Source organism: Staurois parvus, unplaced genomic scaffold (assembly GCF_062004578.1).
Source record: "Staurois parvus isolate SC_StPar_1 unplaced genomic scaffold, SC_StPar_1.0 ptg000013l, whole genome shotgun sequence".
Classification (NCBI taxonomy): domain Eukaryota; kingdom Metazoa; phylum Chordata; class Amphibia; order Anura; family Ranidae; genus Staurois; species Staurois parvus.
The window spans coordinates 4,760,959-4,784,941 of NW_028317809.1; the positions used below are offsets into that span (position 1 = coordinate 4,760,959).

Here is a 23,983-nt window from a genome sequence, read left to right on the forward strand (position 1 = left end):
GGTAACGTCACAGCCTTTGAAGCAAATAATCTGTCTGTGTGCCAGTGTGAGCTCTTTGTGACCTTGAGTAAACAGTTATTTAATCCCTAGCAAATGTTGCAGTGCAGGTGCCCGTGTTAGATAAATCTTTCATGTACGGTATAGAAAACCATTATCATTGGCTTGTATATTGTACCATAGGGATACATACGAAGGGTGTTCTTTTTACCCATGACCATCATTGGTGTCATTCAAACCAAAGCTGCCCTATCTCGGACCATAGCGTGGCTAGAGGAGACAGAAAATCATTTCCATAAACCACTCAGAAAATTTGCATTTGTTTAGGCTCATATCCAGCTCAATGAAATGAAACATTAGCTGTCAGCACCATGAGTAGTTTTTGGCCTAGAATATGATTCCCTATTTTAAGCCCCCCTCACATTAAACCTCCCTGGAACCCTAACACAAACCCTTCCTGCACTCATCTTTCACATAAACCCTCCCTAATGTAAACTTAATACCTTGTTTGCACATTCAACTCCCTATTCCTGGATCATCTATGCCAGTGGTCTCTGAACTGTGGCTCGGGCCAGATGTGGCCCTTTGCTTACCTTCATTTGGCCCTTGAAGCACCACTCCTCCCATTGATACAAGACACTATTCCTCCCACTGTCACCAACCATGGGGCATATTTCCTGCAAGTGACACCAACTCCAACAATGGGACACTATTTTTAACACTAACACCAACAATGTAGAACTATTCTTCCTATTGACCAGTCATGGGGCAATATTTTTCCCATTGACACCAGTGATGGGGCACTATTCTTCCCCCTAATACTGAAGATGGGGCATTGTTTACTCTAACTGATGCCAGGACAATTTCTAATCCCACTGGCCATAGTCCGGTCCCCTCCTAAAGTCTAAGGGACAATGAATGGACCCTTTGTTTATAGAGTTTGGAGACCCCTGCTCTATGCTAAATACCAAAACCCAAATTTTACAGTATATTCCTGCATCAGTACCATGGTGCGGACAGGCTAAAGATCTACCTTGTCTGCACCATGGTACTGATGCAGGAATATACTGTAAAATTGGCCACAGATGGGCAGTTTTTCTTTTTTTTGTTTAGCCAGCAGGCTGCTCCTTCCCATACAAGGTGGATGGATAAATCCATGTGCCGGGACATTGTATTCTAACAGCAGGACCCTCCACTGTCAGAATACACTGATCAGCGTCTGCAGCTGCTGATTGACAATTTAGGTTAATAAAATTATTAAAGTAAACTTAAACCCAGCCACTAAAATACCATATAATATGTTAATGCAATTTTAAAACTTGTTTTCAATATTTTAAAATCTGCAGTTTTCAGTCAAATTATATTTGATGATGTTCTCCTTAAGCTGGTCATAGATGGTTCCAATCTTGGCCGGCTCAGCTGGGACCAGCCAAGATTCTATCCATCTATGGGCAGGCTGATTGAACCCAGCTCGATCCATCAGTCAACAGGTACAACTATAGCCTCTAGCAATAATCTTTGTGCTTCCCGCTCACACCCCCAGTGTCGGGAAAGCACAATAGCCCCACGAGAGGGTTCCCCCATCAACACTGACTGTGTTGATGGGGGAATTGAGCGATTTTCTTCCTTGTTATAGGGTGACAATTATCTCCCTGTTGTGCTCCTGCATTGTCACACTGTCACAAGTACCTCCTGATAGATACTACAAGTAGCAGAGAGCACACATGTATTGTGTAAGAATAATTCAATACTACCACTATCATGAAGCTGGTCCAGAGCAATGAGCTGCAGCTGATGCTTGTATAATTTCATATCAACAGGTAGTGTAAAGGGATATGGGAGGATCTCACAAAAGAGTCTGACTGTAAAGCACCAGAGAGCCTGTACTGGAGGAAAACAAGCTTTTTATGTACCAGCTGGTTAACCTAGCCAGACTCGTGTCTGCGAGCTAAGTGCCTTGAAAAGCATCTTACATGGTGTATATATCAACAATTACGTCACAATGCATATATTTCCTCTTTACCTTTTGTACCTTTAAAATACATTCTGAGCAGTTCAGGATATAGCCTTTGCGATTTCATATTTAGATAAAATATCACCAACTGTAAGTTAGGGTGTCAGCTGCTAGACTGGAACACATTGTTCCACAGGAAATGAGGGGGACGAAGTGAGCTGATGACCTGGTTCTGCAAACAGATGTTTTCAGAAATGTTAAAGCTTAAAGGGGAACTCTGCAATATTTGGGTGCTGCCACAGTATTTATTTATTTCAGGTACTTATATAGTGCCATCAATTTATGCAGCACTTTACATATACCGTATTTGCCGGCGTATAAGACGACTTTTTGACCCTTGAAAATCTTCTCAAAAGTCGGGGGTCGTCTTATACGCCGGTACACATGTTTAGGGGGGCTGCGGCATTAAGTACAGGGGTTTGCAGGGGCTGATGTCTCTTACCTGGATCCAGTCCCACGACGATCCGGTCCAGGAAGCGCGGCGTCTCCTTCAGTTCGGCCACTGGATGTTCGTGCGGCTGCTCGGCTCCGCCTCCTCACCGGTGATTGGCCGCCAGAACTGTAGCTCAGGAAAGGCACACAGGCGGCCAATCACCGGCGAGGGGGCGGAGCCGAGCGGCCCCGCGAAAATTGAGTGCCGGAGCAGCAGGTAAGTGTTCTGTGTAGAGGTGCTGCTGCAACCACATATGCAGGCTGCAGCAGCACCATACGAGAACAGGGTCAGCAAGTCTCAGTGGGAGGAATAGGTGCCCCATCATTGGTGTCACTGATACCAATGATGGGGCACTATTCCTCCCACTGACACCAACGATGGGGCACTATTCCTCCCCCCCACTGACACCAATGATGGGGCACTATTCCCCCCCCCCACTGACACCAACGATGGGGCACTATTCCACCCCCCACTGACACCCATGATGGGGCACTATTCCACCCCCCACTGACACCAATGATGGGGCACTATTCCACCCCTCACTGACACCAATGATGGGACACCATTCCTCCCACTGACATCAATGATGGGGCACTATTCCTCCCACTGACACCAATGATGGGGCACTATTCCTGCCACTGATACCAATGATGGGGCACCATTCCTGCCACTGATACCAGTGATGGGGCACCTATTCCCCCCACTGATACCAATGATGGGGCACTATTCCTCCCACTGATACCAATGATGGGGCACTATTCCTCCCACTGATACCAATGATGGGGCACTATTCCTCCCACTGACACCAATGATGGAGCACTATTCCTCCACTGATACTAATGATAGGGCACTATTCCTGCCACTAATACTAATGATGGGGCACTATTCCTCCCACTGGTGTGCATTGGAAGAGGGGTAGTCTTATACGGCGAGTATAGCCCAAACACTACATTTTAGCAGGAAAAGTAGGGGGGTCGTCTTATACGCCCAGTCGTCTTATACGCCGGCAAATACGGTATATTGTACATTCACATCAGTTCCTAACCCCCAAGGGGTGCACAATCTAAGGTCCCTAACTCACATTCATACATACACACACTAGGGCCAATTTAGACAGGAGCCAATTAACCTACCAGCATGTCTTTGGAGTGTGGGAGGAAACCGGAGTACCTAGAGGAAACCCACGCAGGCACAGGGAGAACATGCAAACTCCAGGCAGGTGCTGTGGTTGGGATTTGAACCGGCAACCCTAGTACTGCCAGGCAGAAGTGCTAACCACTTAGCCACTGTGCTGCCCTACCCAGTAGTAGCTGAAAGTGGCTAGAGGAGATCCTGCGCATGCACCAGGGTGGGTGGTATGAAAATTCCAACACACGATATGTCTGCGCATATGTGGAAACTCCTTCACAAATGTGCTACAGGCATTTGTCAGAACCTGAGGCCCAGATAGAGCCCTAAGGCACAACTAAGCAATTAACATAGTAAAAAAAGATGGAGGTACCGGGGAGAGGGGGGGGGGGGGGCAAAGCCAAACTTAAAGGGGACTGAAGTTCTCCTTTACCTAAATGTCATCCAGTTACAATTCATTCCTACTTTAATGGACAGTTGCAACAGAGGCCTATCACTTAAGTTTAGTTTTTTTTCTGGGATATTGGTTCAGTAATATGACTTACCTCTAATGTGAGGGAGAGTATCCTGTCATTCATCCGCCTCTCCCCCAATCACACAACATGTTGCATCATGTAAAAAAATACAAGGACCTTTCTGAATGGAGGAGAGGACAGAAAGGGGGAAGCTCCCATTGGGACTTCTTCAATATATTGCAATAGTGGATACAAGGAAGTTAACCCCTGCAGCACCAGAGATCAGCACTTGAAAGAGAACCTGTTATCACTAGAGGGACCACTTCTACACTAAAGAGCAATCAGAAGAACATGGGATACACTTCATTAGAGATAAGTAACATTACTTATCTTAGAAAAATAAGTTTAACTAAACTCCATATTTATTACAACCATGATATGTGTTCTTCCAGACTGATAAATATATCCCATGAAAAAAAAATAATTTATAAGTACCATAGGACAAAGATGCTTACAGCCATCTCTGCAACTTGTCAACGCAACAGCTGGCTGCACTTGGGTTGATTTGAACTATGAATCCCATTACAGAACACCATTGAGCAGTAATTATCCCTAAATTTATAGTTGTTATAAAATTCATCTGAAAATCGCAATAAAATCTTGCAAGATGTGAATTTCTCCCTTTTGCATTCTATGAATAGTATGGTATAAGATGATCAGTGGTTGCTAAGTTACTAAAATGCGTTATTCTTTTCTTAAGCAAGTCAAACTTTTGTATAATGGCATATATTAGTAAAATAAAGTCACAAACAAAATGCTATTGGTTTATTTTGTCTTTCACAAACACGTACATTTTAACACAGTGGTTCTTAACCTTTTTGGAGGTACTGAACCCCACCAGTTTCATATGCGCATTCACCGAACCCTTCTTAATTGGAAAAATAAAATATGATTTTTAAAATTCAAAACATAGGTATATATTTATACATAGGTGCACAAAATGAACAAAACCATTAAGAACAAAGAATAAAACCATTAAAACATGATTTTCACACAAAAACAAAATAATGAATATTTACCGCAAATCAGTGTGACTTCTGCTGTTGTCTTTCAGAGGCCAGTTCAGAAATGCGCGGCATTACCTTGGCAAGTGCCACTCTCATGTCATTTTTGCAACAAAGTCTGTTCCTTTTCTTCGTCTTTATGTCCAGCATCCTCGAAAAAGGATTGCTCGCAAAGATATGTTGTAACAAACGGTATGAAAATTCATCCCCATAGTAATTCATCCCCCATATAGTAATTCATCCCCCATATAGTAATTCATCCCCCATATAGTAGTTCATCCCCCATAGTAATTCATCCCCCCATATAGCAATTCATCCCCCATATAGTAATTCATCCCCCCTATAGTAATTCCTTCCCCATATAGTAATTCATCCCCCATATAGTAATTCATCCCCCATAGTAATACATCCCCCATAGTAATTCATCCCCCCTATAGTAATTCATTCCCCATATTAATTCATCCCCCATATTAAGTCCCCAAGTCCCCCCTGTGTCAATTCACTTACCTTTGCTCCGCGCGTTCCTCTCGCTGTATTCCCACGGCGTTCCGGTCTTCAGGGCGGACTGTGAGAGGAGCCTAGCTCCTCTCACGTTCGTCACGCTGCCCCGCCTACACACATCCTGACAGCCAATCACTGGCTATCAGGATGTGAGTGGCAGCGAGACTGGCCAATCATTGCATTTGAGTCCCTGCCGCCCGAGAGGAGGGAGGGGAGCGGGCGCCCGGCACACAAGAGCCGCGGCTTGCCGACCACTGGGCTAAGCGATGTTGCGTGACCACCTGCAGCCAATGATGGACAAGCGGGGCATGTCATCACAAATCATATGAGTCGGGTGTGGGTCACCTCCGCCGAACCCCCGAGACTGACTCACCAAACCCCTGGGGTTCGATCGAACCCAGGTTAAGAACCACTGTTTTAACATGTGAAAAAAAGGAAATTACTTTAATTTCCCTATAATTTGCCTTTTGTTTCAATCTCAGTGATCCAAATATCAAAGAATATAAGAAACTATCTAGAAACAGTTACCATAGGTTTTCTGTATGTATTAATGGTAACTTTATTTACACACACGGCAGCTGCAATCTGATTGGATGCTACAAAACACCTAATTTGCTTTTACAGACTGCATATAACCTGCCATTTTAAAATGGTTGTAAACCTCAAACATAAATAAGTGCAAGTCATATCCCTCTATAGTGAGTATTTGTCTCAATTAAGAGCACTAAGTGTCATTTCTGTCTTCTGCTTCGTTCCTCTGCTATCAGCATAAGTCACTTCTGGAAATTTTTCCTGACACCAAGAGAAAAATGGTGACAGGGGAGGGACCGTCAGCAGATTGGCAGCCTCAGCTCTGTTCCTGTGGAGGGGAGTGTTTCCCTTCCCTCCAATCAGCATTAGGAGCTCTCCTCACTGAGCTCTGCAGAATGTAATCTCAGCTCTCCTCCCCCTTTTTTCTGAACTCTCAGACAAGCTTTATACATTTAGCACTTTGAACAGATGTAGTGGAGAGAATACTGCAGATAAACAGGTACAACTCATGTAGCAGGATTTACTTCATCTCTGTGTATCACCCGAGGCCGGTCACTTCACTGAGTATATGTAAGGGTTTAGCTACAACTATAGAGTTTTTCTTAGCTGAAAATGGGGAATCCTGCTTGATCAACAAGTAATGTCTGAACACTGAAGTTATGTAGCAAATCTATTTAGACAGAGACACGTGTGTGTGTGTGTATATATACATGTATACAGTTGTGTCCAAAATTATTCAACCCCCACTGAAATTGAGTGTTTTGGCCAGTTTGACATTGCTTTTGATCATTCAGTCATCTTGCTTACATTTACATTAAAGAGGCACTTGTAGGTCAGACAAATATAACATAACAGTTATAATGAAATAACCACAAATGTCTTTTCTGTGCTCACAGCATTATCAGTTTTATTCAACCCCCAAGTGACATTCAATCTTAGTACTTAGTACAGCATCCTTTTACAGTTATAACAGCTTTTAAACGTGAAGCATAGCTTGACACAAGTGTCTTGCAGCGATCTACGGGTATCTTCGCCCATTCTTCATGGGCAAAGGCCTCCAGTTCAGTCACATTCTTAGGCTTGCGCACTGCAACTGCTTTCTTTAAGTCCCACCAGAGGTTCTCAATCGGATTTAAGTCTGGTGACTGCGATGGCCACTCCAAAATGTTCCAGCCTTTCCTCTGCAACCATGCTCTAGTGGACTTGGAGGTATGCTTGGGATCATTGTCCTGTTGAAAGGTCCAACGTCTCCCAAGCCTCAGGTGTGTGACGGACTGCATCACGTTTCCATCCAATATCTCCTGGTACTGAAGAGAATTCATGGTACCTTGCACACGCTGAAGCTTCCCTGTACCTGCAGAAGCAAAACAGCCCCAAAGCATGATTGACCCTCCACCATGCTTCACAGTAGGCAAGGTGTTCTTTTCATCATAGGCCTTGTTCTTCCTCCTCCAAACATAGCGTTGATCCATGGGCCCAAACAGTTCTAATTTTGTTTCATCAGTCCACAGAACACTATCCCACAACTTTTGTGGTTTGTCCACATGGCTTTTGGCATACTGCAGTCGACTCTTCTTATTCTTTGGAGACAGCAAGGGGGTACGCCTGGGAGTTCTGGCACGGAGGCCTTCATTACGCAGTGTGCGTCTTATTGTCTGGGCTGAAACTTCTGTACCCACATCTGACAAATCTTTTCTCAGTTCCTCAGCAGTCACACGGGGACTTCTCTCCACTCTACGCTTCAGGTAGCGCACAGCAGTCGAAGTCAGCATCTTCTTTCTGCCACGACCAGGTAGCGTTTCAACAGTGCCCTTTGCCTTGAATTTGCGAATGATGCTTCCTAAGGTGTCTCTTGGTATGTTTAACATCTTTGCAATCTTCTTATAGCCATTGCCCTTCCTGTGAAGAGAAATCACCTCTTCTCTTGTCTTCCTGGACCATTCTCTTGCCTTCACCATGTTTGTAACCACACCAGTAAATGTCTAGAAGGAGCTGAGTATCACAGTCATTTTAAAGCTGCCTAATTGGTGCTTATTATGCTTGATTGCTGCTCGGTGACATCCACAGGTGTTTTCAATACCTGATGGAAAGCACCTGTATGAACCTCTGTTCTTCAGAGTGGTAGTCTTTAAGGGGTTGAATAATTGTGGCAATGAAGAAACCACATAAGAACCATTTACTACTGTATTACATAAACAATTGATGTCATTTTAGTTGCATTTGGGTAGTTACAACGTCCTTGTAGGATTTGATTCTGAATACAATTCCAAATGTACACTATAGTCCCTAAACCCCTTTACAGCATTGGGGGTTGAATAATTTTGGACACAACTGTACATGTATATAAAAAAGAAAAATGTTTATATATATATATATATATATATATATATATATACACACATATATATATATATATATATATACACACACACATTTTTCTTTTTTTTGGGCATCGGGGGGAGAATAATGCCCCACCATTGGTGTCAGTGGAAAACACTGTGCCCCGTCATTGGTATCAGTGGAAGAAATAGTGCTCCATCGTTGGTGTCTGTGGGAGGAATAGTGCCCCATCATTGGTGTCAGTGGGAGGAATAGTGCCCCATTGTTGTGTTAGTGGGAGAAATTGTGCCCCATTATTGGTGACCGTGGAAGGAATAGTGCCCCATCATTGGTGTCAGGGGGAAGAATAATCCCCCATCATTGGTGTCAGTAGATGGAATTGTGCCCCATCATTGGTATCAGTGGAAGGATTAGCACTCCATCATTAGTGTCAGTGGGAGGAATAGTGCCCCATTGTTGGTATTAGTGGGAGGAATAGTGCCCCATCATTGGTGTCAGTGGGAGGAATAGTGCCCCATCACTGGTGTCAGGGGGAAGTATAATGCCCCATCATTGGTATAAGTGGAAAGAATAATGCTGCATCATTGGTATAAGTGGAAGGAATAACGCTCCATCGTTGGTGTCAGTGGGAGGAATAGTGCCCAATCGTTGGTGTCAATAGTAGATATTATGCACCAATGTTGGTGTCAATGGATGGAATAGTGTTTTGTATCAGTGGGAGGAAAAGTGCCCCAAGGGCCATGTAAAGACAAGCAAAGAGATGACTGTTATAGACTCTACTATCATTTCTAGCAAGGCTTACATGTAAATCTTCTTTTACAAAGTTGGGTTGAATTACTAAAACTGGAAAGTGCAAAATCTGGTGCAACTGTGCATGGCAGCCAATCATCTTCTAATGTCAGCTTGTTCAATTAAGCATTGACAAAATAACCTGGAAGTTGATTGGTTTCTTTGCTGAGCTGCACCAGATTTTGCACTCTCCAGTTTTAGTAAATCAACCTCACAGTAAAGTAACCAAGAACCTAGGACATACTTTGAAGTCCTAGAATTCCTTCCACAATAGACACGTGCAGCTGTCACTTTGACAACCATGGTTCAGATCTGTGAGCTCTCTCAACACTTATTACCAGAAACATGTGCTTTAGCATCAGAACTTGTTAAATTGTAAAAAACATTAATGCACAGTAGTTAGCTGCTGCTGTCAGGATCAATCCCAATAGGTTCAAGCTGCATTTAAATTTTTTTAAATGACAGCTATTTTCAATCAAGTCTAATTAAAGTGTTACTAAGCCCAGGACCCTGCATTCATTATATCTGGTCTCCCACAGTACACACAACATGGAAATGCAGTTAGTTTAGTAAATATAAACTGCTAAATACCTTTTCTTATCAGCAGTATATAGCAGTCTTGTGACTTCTATTTGTGTCCAGCTGAGCACTGGTTAAAGCTTGTAAGAGCAGTTTTTATTTTGCTCTACAAAGATGCAGAACCCTTGACCTCTGTCTGGACAGTGCTGATTGGACCTGTGCTGATCACAACCTCTCTAGCAATACACACCAAACTGAGCATGTGCAGAGTAACTCCACACAATATGTCTTATCAGGAGATAAGAGGGGGAAAAGAAGGGAGAGATCAGAAAAGTGAGGATCAAACAGCCTTTTTACACAATGCAGAGGATTAAGTGAATATATTAAGCATGCTTTACTGCATATACAGACTGATTTTACTGTTGTGGGTTTAATAACAGTTCAAAATGCAGTCTTGTGGCTGAAATTAGAATGCCTTAGGCTGGCTTTAAAGGTTTGTGAATTGGACTGAGTTTGTTTTTTACACTAGAGTTCCTTTTTTCTTTAACCTATAGTTTAGCCCTTTTTAAAGTTCCCTAATGAACTCTTTTTTCTCTATAGCTATTTTTTTTTTTTTTTTAATCTTTTTTTGCACTGTTTATACGAAATTACTGTTTGTGTTTTTGTTCATTTTGTCTGTTTTTTTAGCATAAGCATTGACAACCACATAAACAAAGCATTAACCTCTTGCCGTCCACCTGCTGTTTATAAACGGGAGGGCGGTGGCACTCCAGAGGCAGGTTGCCGTTCATAAACGGCACCCGCCTTTTCTAGCTGTGCGTGCTCCCTGGGAGTGCGCAGCACCGCGATCCGGTGCCCGCTGTGTCCTCCGGACACAGTCAAACACTGATCATCGGATGGGACCCCTGTACGAGGTCCCGATCATGTGATCACTGATTTTCAAATCAGTGATCACATGCAAAGTAGTAAGCAAGATGTCACTTGTGACATCATTGCTTACTACGTGTGAAATCTGTGAATGATCACAGAGGTCACATGGTACAAGGCTATTCACAACAGCCTTGTACCATGTGACAAGGTGTGACCAATCACAGCTCACTCAGTATTTCTCAATGAGTGCAAGAATGCAGCTAGAGAGAAGGAGAAATTATTGCTTTTACATCCTATATGGGTGTAAAAGCAATCACTGTAAAAAAAAAAAAAAAAAAAAAAATCTTCATCACCCCCCACAAGTAGTACAGTGTCACCATGGTGACACTGTACTGCTAGGGTTACAGTATGTAAAAAAAAAAAAAAAAACATAAATAATAATATAAAAAAATAAAATAAAAATTAAAAAAAATGTTTAAAAATTATAATTTTTGGTTATAAACTAATTTGGCTTATTTTTTTTTTTACTAAAAATATAACGGAATACATTTTGGTCAAGATTTATGATGAAAGATTATTTATTTGCAAACGTTTATAAGAAAAACACTTTTTTTCAAAATTTTTGGACATTTTCATTTACATAGCAAAAAAAAATTTAAATCCCAGCGGTGAATAAATACCACCAAAATAAAGCTTTATCTGTCTCAAAAAAATGGTAAAAAATTCATATGGGTACAGTGTTGCATGACCGCGCAATTGTCATTCAAAGTATGATAGCGCTGAAAGCTGAAAATTGGCCTGGACTGGAAGGGGGTAAAAGTGTCCGGACAGGAAGTGGTTAAAAAAGCATTAAATTTGTAAATAGCTTTCCAAGCTTTGTACCAGATACATTGTGGTTTCTTGATAAATGGGATAAATCGCAGAATGAAACAAATACTTGATATTTATATATTTATAGTAATGCTAGTTGTTTTAAAAATATCACCAGTCAACCTTTTCATTTACAGCTTTTTGTCTTTAAAATATATAGACAATGAATACACTCTTTAAAGAAAATCACTAAAAGAAAACCTTATTAGTCCCAAGAAAACAATATTTGCCTCATTAATAGGAAGAGTATAGCCAAATTCACAAAAATGTTAAAATGCCCCTGCAGCATGTTTATTTTGTTTCCAGTTTTATGCATATATGAAACTTAAAAATATTCTAAATACTGCTTATCAGAAAAACAAAGAATAATACAGTAATTTACAATACGTTTTTAAAGAATATGTAAATCTAACATTCCATATCCCTGATACGTGCCTGCTGTACCATGTACTTTTATTAAAAAGTATCCTGTTCTTTGTATTGCTTCCTTTGTGTAAAATACCTGGTGTTTCGGCCAGTCTCTCTGCTTTCCTAATAAAAACTGACAACACTAGGCAGAAGAGCACAATGTGGTCAGTTTTCTAGCTGTGCTGGGAGCTAATCCAATGATCTGACTTGTGCTGACACACTTCCCCCTGCACAGCAATTCACTGGGAAGATCAGTGTACTGCTGTTTCTCCTTCCTTCTGTTCTGTATGCAGCTGAGAACAGAGGGTATGTGATCACTTATAAAAAATGGAAAAAAATGTAATTATAAATTGTTTTTATTTTTTTTCACAAATGTTTTGCCTGCATTTTTATTTTAAACTGGATGGGTTGTTTTAAAAGGTGAGGGTTCACATGTACTTAAACCTCTTCCATGTCGCCGTATAGCAGAAATATTGGTACAGGGTGGCATAGGTGCACAAAATCACGTGTATATATACACATGATTTTGCAGTTCTGAGTAGGGGGCGTGCGCACACCCTACCTGCGCCGCCATTTGCGGCCTCGGCTGTCAATCACCGGGTCCCGCCCGGTGATTCCCCGCCACCACCCGGCGATCTCCGAGGCTTTCCTACGGGGGAGAGACCTGTATGTAAACAATACAGATCTCTCCCCTGTCAGCTCCTGCAAACTGCTTTGCATGGCTCTGTATAGCAGAGCCATACAAAGCAGTGTCCTTACAGTGTAAAGCACAGCACACACAGTAAAACACACACAGCACACAGTTAACCCTTTGATCACCCCAGATGTTAACCCCTTCCTGCCCAGTGTCATTAGTACAGTGTAAGTGCTTTTTATTAGCACTGATCACTGTATTGGTGTCACTGGGGATGTCAGTGACACCAAGCCAGTTCCCCCCAGTGTCAGAATGCCCAGTCCCGCTATAAGCTGCTGATTGCCATCATTACTAGTAAACATAAAAAAATCCAGTATGTATACCGCCATTTGTAAATGCTATAATGTTCACATAAACCACTTAATTTACATGTATTGGGATTTTTTTTAGCAAAGACATGTAGCAGAATACATTTTGGCCTAAATTTATGACGAAATTTGATTTTTCTTATTTTTTACTGGACATGTTTAATTGCAAAATGTCAAAAATATTGTTGTTTTTTTCAAAATTGTCGGTCTTTTTTTGTTTATAGTGCAAAAAATAAAAACCGCACAGGCGATCAAATACCACTGAAAGAAAGCTCTATTTGTGGGAAAAAAGGATGTAAATTTAATTTGGGTGCAGTGTTGCATGACCGTGCAATTCTCAAAGTAACAGCGCGTATTGAAAAAAATGGCCTGGTCAGGTAGGGTGGTAAATCCTCTGGAGGGCAAGTGGTTAAGGGCCTTTCCACTGTCAACAATACATTGGAAGACTCCAGCTCTTGCCCACTGATAGACTTTTAAAATCTCTTGGCACCTCTGCCTCTAAGAACCAGGGATTTTTCTGTGCAACATAAGTCTGACTTAGAAAACCAGTACCCCCATGTGTGTCTGAGCTGTAGCTTACATGAAGAAAATCCTGTTCCACTGCTGCCCACATAACTATAAGCCTTAGCCCTTTGTTATGCGATCTCTGTTCAATGGGAGGATTAGCCAACCTGCATTCTATTCCTTTGTTTTAACAGAGATCACATGACCAAATGCCTGCTTTCTGTGTATTGAAATAGCACTGAAGGGAAATGGAGCAGCATTTTTTCCAGCAAGGGTATTTCAGTTCTTATACTCCTTATTTATCCATCCCAGCAAGACCGATAAAAAAAGCTTTAGAATAAATTGTGGCTACAGTCTTACTCACTTTAAAGTATAACTGTACTGATGTGACACTATCCAAAGTATCAAAACCACTGTATGATGGAAAACATAAAGTGCCTGCTTCTACCTTGGTCTTCAAAGCAGGTCTTGGTCTTCAGCCATGGTGGAGCCACTGAGCATTTCTGAAGGTTGGAATTTATATAGGTATGGCAACTCCCCCAACCCACCCCTGCTTCCGATGGAACAGTATTTGGGTTTGGCAACTGGCCACTTTAACATCAAGAACTGCATTGGTGTAGGAAGGCATCCCATGAGTCATATACCCAAGAGTTCAGATCTTTTACCAGAGTTCCATCACAGGAACTGGAGGTGGACATGGATCTCAAGGTGCCTGCAGTACCACAGCTTTGTTACTTTGGCAAGTCTCACATTGATACGAGTTTACTTTATGGTGGTTTCAGTCTTCAGTTTCAGTGAAAAGTCCATGAACGCTGATACCAGCTTCCTATACAGATCAATTGTCTATCTTATTGATGCTTTAAAGAGTAACTCCACTTTTGTTAAGAAAAAAAAAAACATTGCCCTCTGGGTGATCTATGTGCATTGCAAGGATTTTTAACAAACTTTGTTGCAGATTCCTACCTTTTGTTATTCTGAAGAAACAGCTGTTTGTTCCTCTGTGTCCATGTGCAGAGTGAATCTGTATGGGAGTGGTTTTATAATTATCAATCAGCTAGTGCACTTGCAGGGCTCTAATGAAGAAAATTGTAGGGTCCACCTCCCTTTATTCCAGGCTCACACCTAAGCATTTTCCCGCACGTTTTGCAGAAATACACAGCAGTCCATTTAACATGATTTCCTATAGGACAGGTTCACATATCCACGTTTTCACCTTGTGCATTTTTTGGAAAGGATCAGGGACTTTTTTAAATGCAAAAAGTTGCATTTTTGGTTCTACAGACGTTCAACGTTTCAATGGAAACGCAAGAGAAAAGCAAGTAGTGCATTTTTGCTGTGTTTTGATGCATTTTGCGTTTTAAATCTGCCTAGCAACAAGAAAAATGTTTAAAAAATGAATAAAGCAAAAGGAATAAAAAACGTGGCAAAACCGCAGGTGCAAAAATGCAAAACGCAAAGCAAAATGCAATGCAGAAGTGGCTCAAACGCAAACTTACCCTAAGTTCACACCTAAGCATTTTCTGCCACGTTTTGCAAAAATGCAGTACAGTCCGATTAACATGATTTCCTATGGGACACGTTCACATCTATGCGTTTTCACCCACTGCGTTTTTTTAAAGGGTCAGGGACTTTTCTTAATGCAAAATTTTAAATTTAATGTGTTTCTGGTTCTATAGAGTTCAATGGGAATGCTGCACAAAATAATGTATTGCGTTTTTGACATTTTTAAAAAGTACTGAAGCAAATGGCTCGTCATAGCAGCCAGATCAGTAGTACTTTTTAGAAGAAGTCTACATAGGCAGTATCAGTACTTTCGAAGCACAAATGTCCTATAAGATGTTTGTGAATACAAGGCCAGGGCTGAAGACGCCAAATTAATAAAGCAATATTTATGTATTTCAGTGGTCAACTGTCTTGGCTATTGCTAAAGTGTTTTTTTTTTTTCATATCGATTAATAATGATTTCATTTTTATAACCTACATTTTACCAATACATGATGAAGCACAGTTCATATCTTTGCATTAATGTGAATTGTTTAAAAGATTTCCTGCTTGCTGCATTTTTGGTGCATCTTTCTGTAAACATATGTCATATAGAGATTATTGGCAATGCAAGTAATATGTATTAAAATGCACCACAACAAATGTAAAACTCACATATAGGATAAGAAAAAGCAAGATAAAACAATGAAAGTTTGAGAGTACCTCTTTATATTTTACAGAACAGCTTTCGAAATCAAAAGATATCAGATGTCCATGATCTGTAATAAAATAAAAAAGATACAGTAAGTGATAGATGTACATGATGTTGTAATGTTACTTCACATAAAAACCCAATAAAAAACAGTTTGTATTTTTATCATAAAACCGATCATACACATTATTAATTTCTACTGATGGTACAGCCATGCATAATAAATTCAGTGGAATAAATACAGTCTGCAAATATTTGCTTTCAATTACAACCTTCTTAATTTTGGAAGCCTGCATATATCCAGATAAATAAAACAAGGAACCAACCACAGAGACAAGAGTGCATGCAGTATGTGCATTGGTGCTAACAGATGAAACATACATGTTTACATAACTGTACACACACATACTGTACATATAGGTGGACATTTATTACACTGAGGAGCTTTATTTCAGTTCAGTTCTCTGTAGTTCTCAGGAGAAAATTATCTCCTCTGCAGCCTGTTTATGAAGCTGAAAACTTCTGAGAACTTCTGTTCTCAGAAGGAGAACAGAGGAGAAGTTTTTCCTCTGAAAACGGCTAAGATCTGTGTAAAAAAGGGAGGGCTGTCTGTGATCTCATGAGATATTGTGAGATTACAGTGCAGCTGAGTTTAAAAAGTGAAACCCAAGTTAAAAAGAACACGTAATTACATGAAAATAATAAGCATTATGCACCGTGTGTAGACACATTGATGACTGCTTCTGTAAACATTTGTGAAAGAATGGGTCGCTCTCAGGAGCTCAGTGAATTCAAGCGTGGTATTGGGATAAGTTGCCACCTGTGCAATAAATTCATCCGTTAAATTTCCTTGCTACTAAATATTCCACGGTCAACTGTTAGTGGGATTATAACAAAGTGGAAGCAACTGGGAACAACAGAAACTCAGCCACGAAGTGGTAGGCCACGTAAAATGACAGATCGGGGGCAGCGCATGCTGAAGCGACCAGTGCGCAGAAGTCGCCAACTGTCTGCAGAGTCAATAGCTAAAGACCTCCAAACTTCATGTGGCCTTCAGATTAGCACAACAGTGCGTAGAGAACTTCATGGAATGGGTTTCCATGGTCGAGCAGCTGCATCCAAGCCTTACATCAACAAGTGCAATGCAAAGAGTCAGATGCAGTGGTGTAAAGCATGCTGCCACTTGACCATAGCGCAGTGGAGATGTGTTCTCTGGAGTGATGAATTATGCTTCTAGGTCTGGCAATCTGATGAATGTGTGTTTGGTGGTTGACACTAGAATGGTACATGCCTGACTGCATTGTGCCAAGTGTAAAGTTTGGTGGAGGGGGGATTATGGTGTGGAATGGTTTTTCAGGGGTTGGGCTTAGCCCCTTAGTTCCAGTGAAGGGAACTCTTAAGGCGTCAGCATACCAAGACATTTTGGACAATTTCATGCTCCCAACTTTGTGGGAACAGTTTGGGGATGGCCCCTTCCTGTTCCAACATGACTGCACACCAGTGCACAAAGCAAGGTCCATAAAGACATGGATGAACGAGTTTGGGGTTGAGGAACTTGAATCCTGACCTCAACCTGATAGAACACCTTTGGGATGAATTACAGCGGAGCCAGGTTTTCTCGTCCGACATCAGTGCCTGACCTCACAAATGCGCTTCTGGAAGAATGGTCAAACATTCCCATAGACACACTCCTCAACCTTGTGGTCAGCCTTTCCAGAAGAGTTGAAGCTGTTAGCTGTTATAGCTGCAAAGGGTGGACAACTCAATATTGAACCCTACAGACTAAGACTGAGATGCAATTAAAGTTCATGTGCGTGTAAAGGCAGGAGTCCCAATACTTTTGGCAATATAGTGTATGTATATATATATATATACACATATACATATATATATATATATATATATATATATATATATACATACATACACACACACACACACACACACACTGGCCACTTTATTAGGTATACCTGTTCAATTGCTCGGTAACACAAACTGCCAATCAGCCAATCACATGGCAGCAACTCAGTGCATTTAGGCATCTAGACGTAGTGAAAACGACTAGTTGAAGTTTAAACCCAGTATCAGAAAGGGGAAGAAAGGGGATTTACGTGACTTTGAACGTGGCATGATTGTTGGTGCCAGACAGGCTGGTCTTAGTATTTCAAAAACTGCTGATCTACTAGGATTTTCACATACAATCATCTCTAGGGTTTACAGAGAATGGTTGTAAAAAGATAAAATATCCAGTGAGCCGCAGTTGTGTGGACAAAAATGCCTTGTTGATGTCAGAGGTCAGAAGAGAATGGGCAGACTGGTTCAAGATGATAGAAAGGCAACAGTAACTCAAATAGCCACTTGTTACAACCAAGGTATACAGAATATTATCTCTGAATGAGCAACATGTCAACCCTTGAAGCAGATGGGCTACAGCAGCAGAAGACCACACAAGATGCCACTCCTGTCAGCTAAGAAAAGGAAACAGAGATTAATTACAATTCACACAGGCTCACCAAAACTGGAAATAGAAGATTGGAAAAATGTTGATTGGTCTGATGAGTCTTTATTTCAGCTGTGACATTCAGATGGTAGGGTCAGAATTTGGCGCAAACAACATGAAAGCATAGATCCATTCTGCTTTGTATCAACGGTTCATGGACGTTCAGCCGACAAATCTGCAGCAACTGCATGATGCTATCATGTCATTATGGACCAAAATCTCTGAGGAATGTTTCCAACACTGCTTTGAATCTATGCCATGAAGAATAAAGGCAGTTATATGTGTCCAGTCCATGTACATTATATGCCTTTTCAGAAGTTTAGTGGCAAGGGAATTTTCGGGTAGAAAAAAAACCCTGAAATGTTTTTTTTTTATTCTGCCTGTACACTCCTCTACCACTAAGGCTCCATATACACAGCTGATAAACTCACATTTAGGAGCTTTTTCTGGGTTTTTTTCAGCAGCCCCTGAACTCTCCCTAATGTTTTCCTATGTGTCCATGTACACATCGTCGTTTGCAGTTGTTTACAGGCAGTTGAGTTTACAGTCGTTTTTTTGAACGCACCAAACTTGCGTTCAGGAGTAGATTTTATCAGCATTAACATTTTTTTAACTCTTCCATTTTCAGATGCTGTCCAGAGCCTTTTTTCATCATGAAAAATGCATGCAAAGCATTTTCCCAGTACTCAAATGGACCTAGTACACCATACTTGGAGGTTCTGCATGAAAGAAAATATGTTGCAATAATATCTGCACAGAAATGAGCTGGAACACATCCAAACACCACAAACAAAAAAGACAGCTAATCTCAACAAATACTGCTCTCTCTGCTTCTGCTCTCTCTATTTCTCTCAAAATGTCTGAAATAGTTAATTTTTTACTATTTTTCAGTGCATTCTGGGCATTTTGGGAGGTCTCCTGAGGTTATCTATAAAAAACCCTTCTACATGCAAACGCTGATAAACGCGGTATGCAAATGCGACTAAACAGACGTTTTTTGACCTACATTTTCCAGCAGTCAGTTTCCATCATTCAGAAGTGTCCCGTATACATGGAGCCTAAACTGGAAATGCCTAGAGTGTGCATGGACACATAGGCTAACATGGAGGGGAGTTAACAGGTAGAGAGAAGTAAAAGCTGAAATCAGCTCAAATGGCTGTAAGAGCAGCTTCTTTGAGCTGTAGTGTGCATGAGGCCTTAGAGCAGCTGAGGAAGGTATGAATCACCTGTAACCATGTAGTAAATCTGTCTAGAACTGCTTGGTGACAGGATTGATAAATGCCCCTCTCTGATGAGGAGTTAACTTTACCTGCCCCTGCATTTTAAGCCCCTTTCACACAGGTGTTCCGTTTGTCCGTTTTCCATCCATCCATTGATGGATGAAAAACAAACATCAATGCATCTCTATGGAAAAAAGGGTGTAAACGGATGATCATCCGTTTACATCTGCATCCGTCAACCTCTTTTTTTTTAAACGAATCAAATGTACACGGACAAACGGTTCATTTTAGCATCTGTTTTTGCATTGGTAGTGGATGGAAAAAACTTTATGGAAAACTAATAAAAAACTGAATCTGTTTTTTCTGTAAAAAAACATGACTGAACTGATGAAACAAACGGAACGCCCATGTGAAAGGACCTTTAAACTCTAAATGCCTATTAGCATTCACTGAAGTTCCAAAAACTGTTTGTATCTTGGGTCCTGGAATTCAATCATTCATTCTGGCAACTATTATTATTAATATAATACAGGATTTATATACTGTAGTGCCAACAGTTTGCTCAGCGCTTTACAATACAGCAACAATACAGTTCAATACAAGAGGGTTAGGAGGGCCCTGCTCCTTGGAGCTTACAATCTAAGATTATTATTATACAGGATTTATATAGCGCCAACAGTTTGCTCAGCGCTTTACAATATAACGGGAGACAATACAGCAACAATACAGTTCAATACAAGAGGGATAAGAGGGCCTGATCCTGGGAGCTTACAATCTAAGATTATTATTATTACACAGGATTTATATAGCGCCAACAGTTTGCTCAGTGCTTTACAATATAACGGGAGACAATACAGCAACAATACAGTTCAATACAAGAGGGTTAGGAGGGCCTGATCCTTGGAGCTTACAATCTAAGATTATTATTATTATACAGGATTTATATATCTCCAACAGTTTGCTCAGCGCTTTACAGTATAACGGGAGACAATACAGCAACAATACAGTTCAATACAAGAGGGATAGGAGGGCCCTGCTCATAGGAGCTTACAATCTAACTATGTCACACTTATTCTCGTGCTTAAACAACAGTCATGTTTTTGTAATGAAGACAAGAAAAACTAAAACTGCTTCATGGTGGTGGAACACGGAATGGGAAAATTTCAGGCGACAAGTGGCCCATAAAGGACACGTACAGATATATGCTGACAGTGGAAAGAAGGTGGAGTACCAGTAGACAGGAGTAAGTTTTAATACAAGACATTGGAACAGAGGCTTACCGATTTCAGACAGAAAGACGACAGGCCTGCTAACTCAAAAACGGTTCTATTATTCTGTGCCCCCAGAAAAACATGTAGCAACCTTTAATGATATGAGTCAGTGTGCCCCAAAGCAAATGCCGACACACATTACATGCAACATGCCACCTAACCAGGGGCGGACTGACCATTTGGAAACTCGGGCACCACCCGAGAGCCCAGGATCAGTAGGGGGCCCTATGAGTTGCCCCTGGTACCTTTTTCATAGGCTTTTTTGAGTTTGAGCAAGGACACAGGAGCCCCATGATCCCCTATTGCCCGGGGGCCCCATGAGTTGTCACTCCGCCCCTGTACCTAACATAAAAAGATTGACTTTCACTGGTATGCATATCAAATAAAAATGGGTAGAAACTGTTATGGTTTCAAAACTTGATGATAATAAATATAAAATAGGTCAGTTCACCCAAATGAAGGAACAATGATAGACTGAATCAATATTGTTACAGTCAGGTCCATAAATATTGGGACATTGACACAATTCTAACATTTTTGGCTCTATACGCCACCACAATGGATTTGAAATGAAAAAACAAGATGTGCTTTAACTGCAGACTGTCAGCTTTAATGTGAGGGTATTTACATCCAAATCAGGTGAACGGTGTAGGAATTACAACAGTTTGCATATGTGCCTCCCACTTGTTAAGGGACCAAAAATAATGGGACAGAATAATAATCATAAATCAAACTTTCACTTTTTAATACTTGATTGCAAATCCTTTGCAGTCAATTACAGCCTGAAGTGTGGAACGCATAGACATCACCAGACGCTGGGTTTCATCCCTGGTGATGCTCTGCCAGGCCTCTACTGCAACTGTCTTCAGTTCCTGCTTGTTCTTGGGGCATTTTCCCTTCAGTATTGTCTTCAGCAAGTGAAATGCATGCTCAGTCGGATTCAGGTCAGGTGATTGACTTGGCCATTGCATAACATTCCACTTCTTTCCCTTAAAAAACTCTTTGGTTGCTTTTGCAGTCTGCTTTGGGTCACTGTCCATCTGCACTGTGAAACGGCGTCCAATGAGTTCTGAAGCATTTGGCTGAATATGAGCAGATAATATTGCCTGAAACACTTCAGAATTCATCCTGCTGCTTTTGTCAGCAGTCACATCATCAATAAATACAAGAGAACCAGTTCCATTGGCAGCCATACATGCCCACGCCATGACACTACCACCACCATGCTTCACTGATGAGGTGGTATGCTTAGGATCATGAGCAGTTCCTTTCCTTCTCCATACTCTTCTCTTCCCATCACTCTGGTACAAGTTGATCTCGGTCTCATCTGTCCATAGGATGTTGTTCCAGAACTGTGAAGGCTTTTTTAGATGTCGTTTGGCAAACTCTAATCTGGCCTTCCTGTTTTTGAGGCTCACCAATGGTTTCCATCTTGTGGTGAACCCTCTGTATTCACTCTGGTGAAGTCTTCTCTTGATTGTTGACTTTGACACACATACACCTACCTCCTGGAGAGTGTTCTTGATCTGGCCAACTGTTGTGAAGGGTGTTTTCTTCACCAGGGAAAGAATTCTTCGGTCATCCACCACAGTTGTTTTCCGTGGTTTTCCGGGTCCTTTGGTGTTGCTGAGCTCACCGGTGTGTTCCTTCTTTTTAAGAATGTTCCAAACAGTTGTTTTGGCCACGCCTAATTTTTTTGCTATCTCTCTGATGGGTTTGTTTTGTTTTTTCAGCCTAATGATGGCTTGCTTCACTGAGAATGACAGCTCTTTGGATCTCATCTTGAGAGTTGACAGCAACAGATTCCAAATGCAAATAGCACACTTGAAATGATCTCTGGACCTTTTATCTGCCCATTGTAATTGGGATAATGAGGGAATAACACACACCTGGCCATGGAACAGCTGAGAAGCCAATTGTCTCATTATTTTTGGTCCCTTAACAAGTGGGAGGCACATATGCAAACTGTTGTCATTCCTACACCGTTCACCTGATTTGGATGTAATTACCCTCAAATTAAAGCTGACAGTCTGCAGTTAAATCACATCTTGTTCATTTCATTTCAAATCCATTGTGGTGGTGTATAGAGCCAAAAATGTTAGAATTGTGTCGATGTCCCAATATTTATGGACCTGACTGTATATCTGCTCCACTGTTAACATCTTTCCACCAGAGTCCCATCTCTGCAGGCCTTTACCAAGAATGCATTCATTGGGAAGTTACACGAAAAAAATCACTCATCTTGATGCATTTTACATATGAATTAAAATGGTAGTAAACTCCCCTTTGTTGTATTGTACCTACAAGTATGCTTATAGTAAGGCTTACCTGTAAGTACAGTAAATATCTTCTAAATGGATACCATTTAGAAGATATTTTCATGTGTAGCAGCTGGTGACGTCACCGGCGCGTGCACACTGTGCTCTCAGTGGACAGCATGTTGTGCATTGGGAGAGCTGTGCTGTGACCATGATGTCATCACAGCTCAGCAATTCAAGCAGCCAGAGCCCATGAACCCGGAGAGAAAACTGGGTAAAGACAGATTACCTGCCAGCTGTGACAGTGCACTGTTGGAGGGATCTGTTTTTTAGGTAAGTCTGTCATAATGTGCTAGTATACAGTGCATACTAGCACATTATGACATTACCCTGCAGGGCGACCAATTTTTTTTTTTTACGCGGTTTACTACTACTGTTTTAGTGGTAATGTTATGATATTGAGTTTCCTGTTACTTTGTGTCTTGGTATCTGTGGTCAATGGGATATTTAGTGAGGGTGGATCTACCATACAGGGACACAGACAACAATAAAAACTCCAGGAATTCTGAAAAATGTCCCTTGCAGTGGGCAATGCCAGCACTGCAAGGCTTAGTGGCTCATAGGTAGCATGGAAAACTTGATTTACTTACCTGATCTTCCTCTCCTCTTTGCTGTTAGGCTGGTCCTTCTCCTCCATGCTCCACTGGTCTAAGGTCAACGTCCTAAAGAACAAAGCACTGTCCATAGCCCTGCATTTGACTTGAGGACGTCATGGGACATTCCATTGTGGCCTTCAGCGGGAGGAGCAGGGAACGAGCAAGTGCTTTTACTCTCAACTGGATCTTACATACAGTTGCAAGAAAAAGTATGTGAACCCCTTGGGATTACGTGGAGTTTTGCATGAATTGGGCATAAAATGTGCTCTGAACGTCATCTAAGTCACAACAATAGAAGAACACAGTCTGCTGAACATAATACTACACAAACATTAGATGTTGCCATAGTTTAATTGCACATAACATGTAAACATTCACAGTGCAGGGAGGAAAAAGTATGTGAACCTTTGGACTTAATAACTGGTTGACCCTCCTTTGGCTGCAATAACCTCAACCAAA

The 23,983-nt window shown here is 41.3% G+C and overlaps 1 protein-coding gene across 1 annotated transcript in view; it reads right to left on the bottom strand.

The window, feature by feature from the left end:
- The window catches only part of CSGALNACT1 (chondroitin sulfate N-acetylgalactosaminyltransferase 1), a 566,905-nt gene that overhangs the window by 449,924 nt on the left and 92,998 nt on the right, over window positions 1-23,983 (bottom strand). Inside the window, exon 2 of the mRNA XM_089675301.1 lies at window positions 15,631-15,686. The gene's annotated coding sequence lies outside the window, so the exon portion shown is untranslated. The remainder of the gene's footprint in view (window positions 1-15,630; window positions 15,687-23,983) is intronic.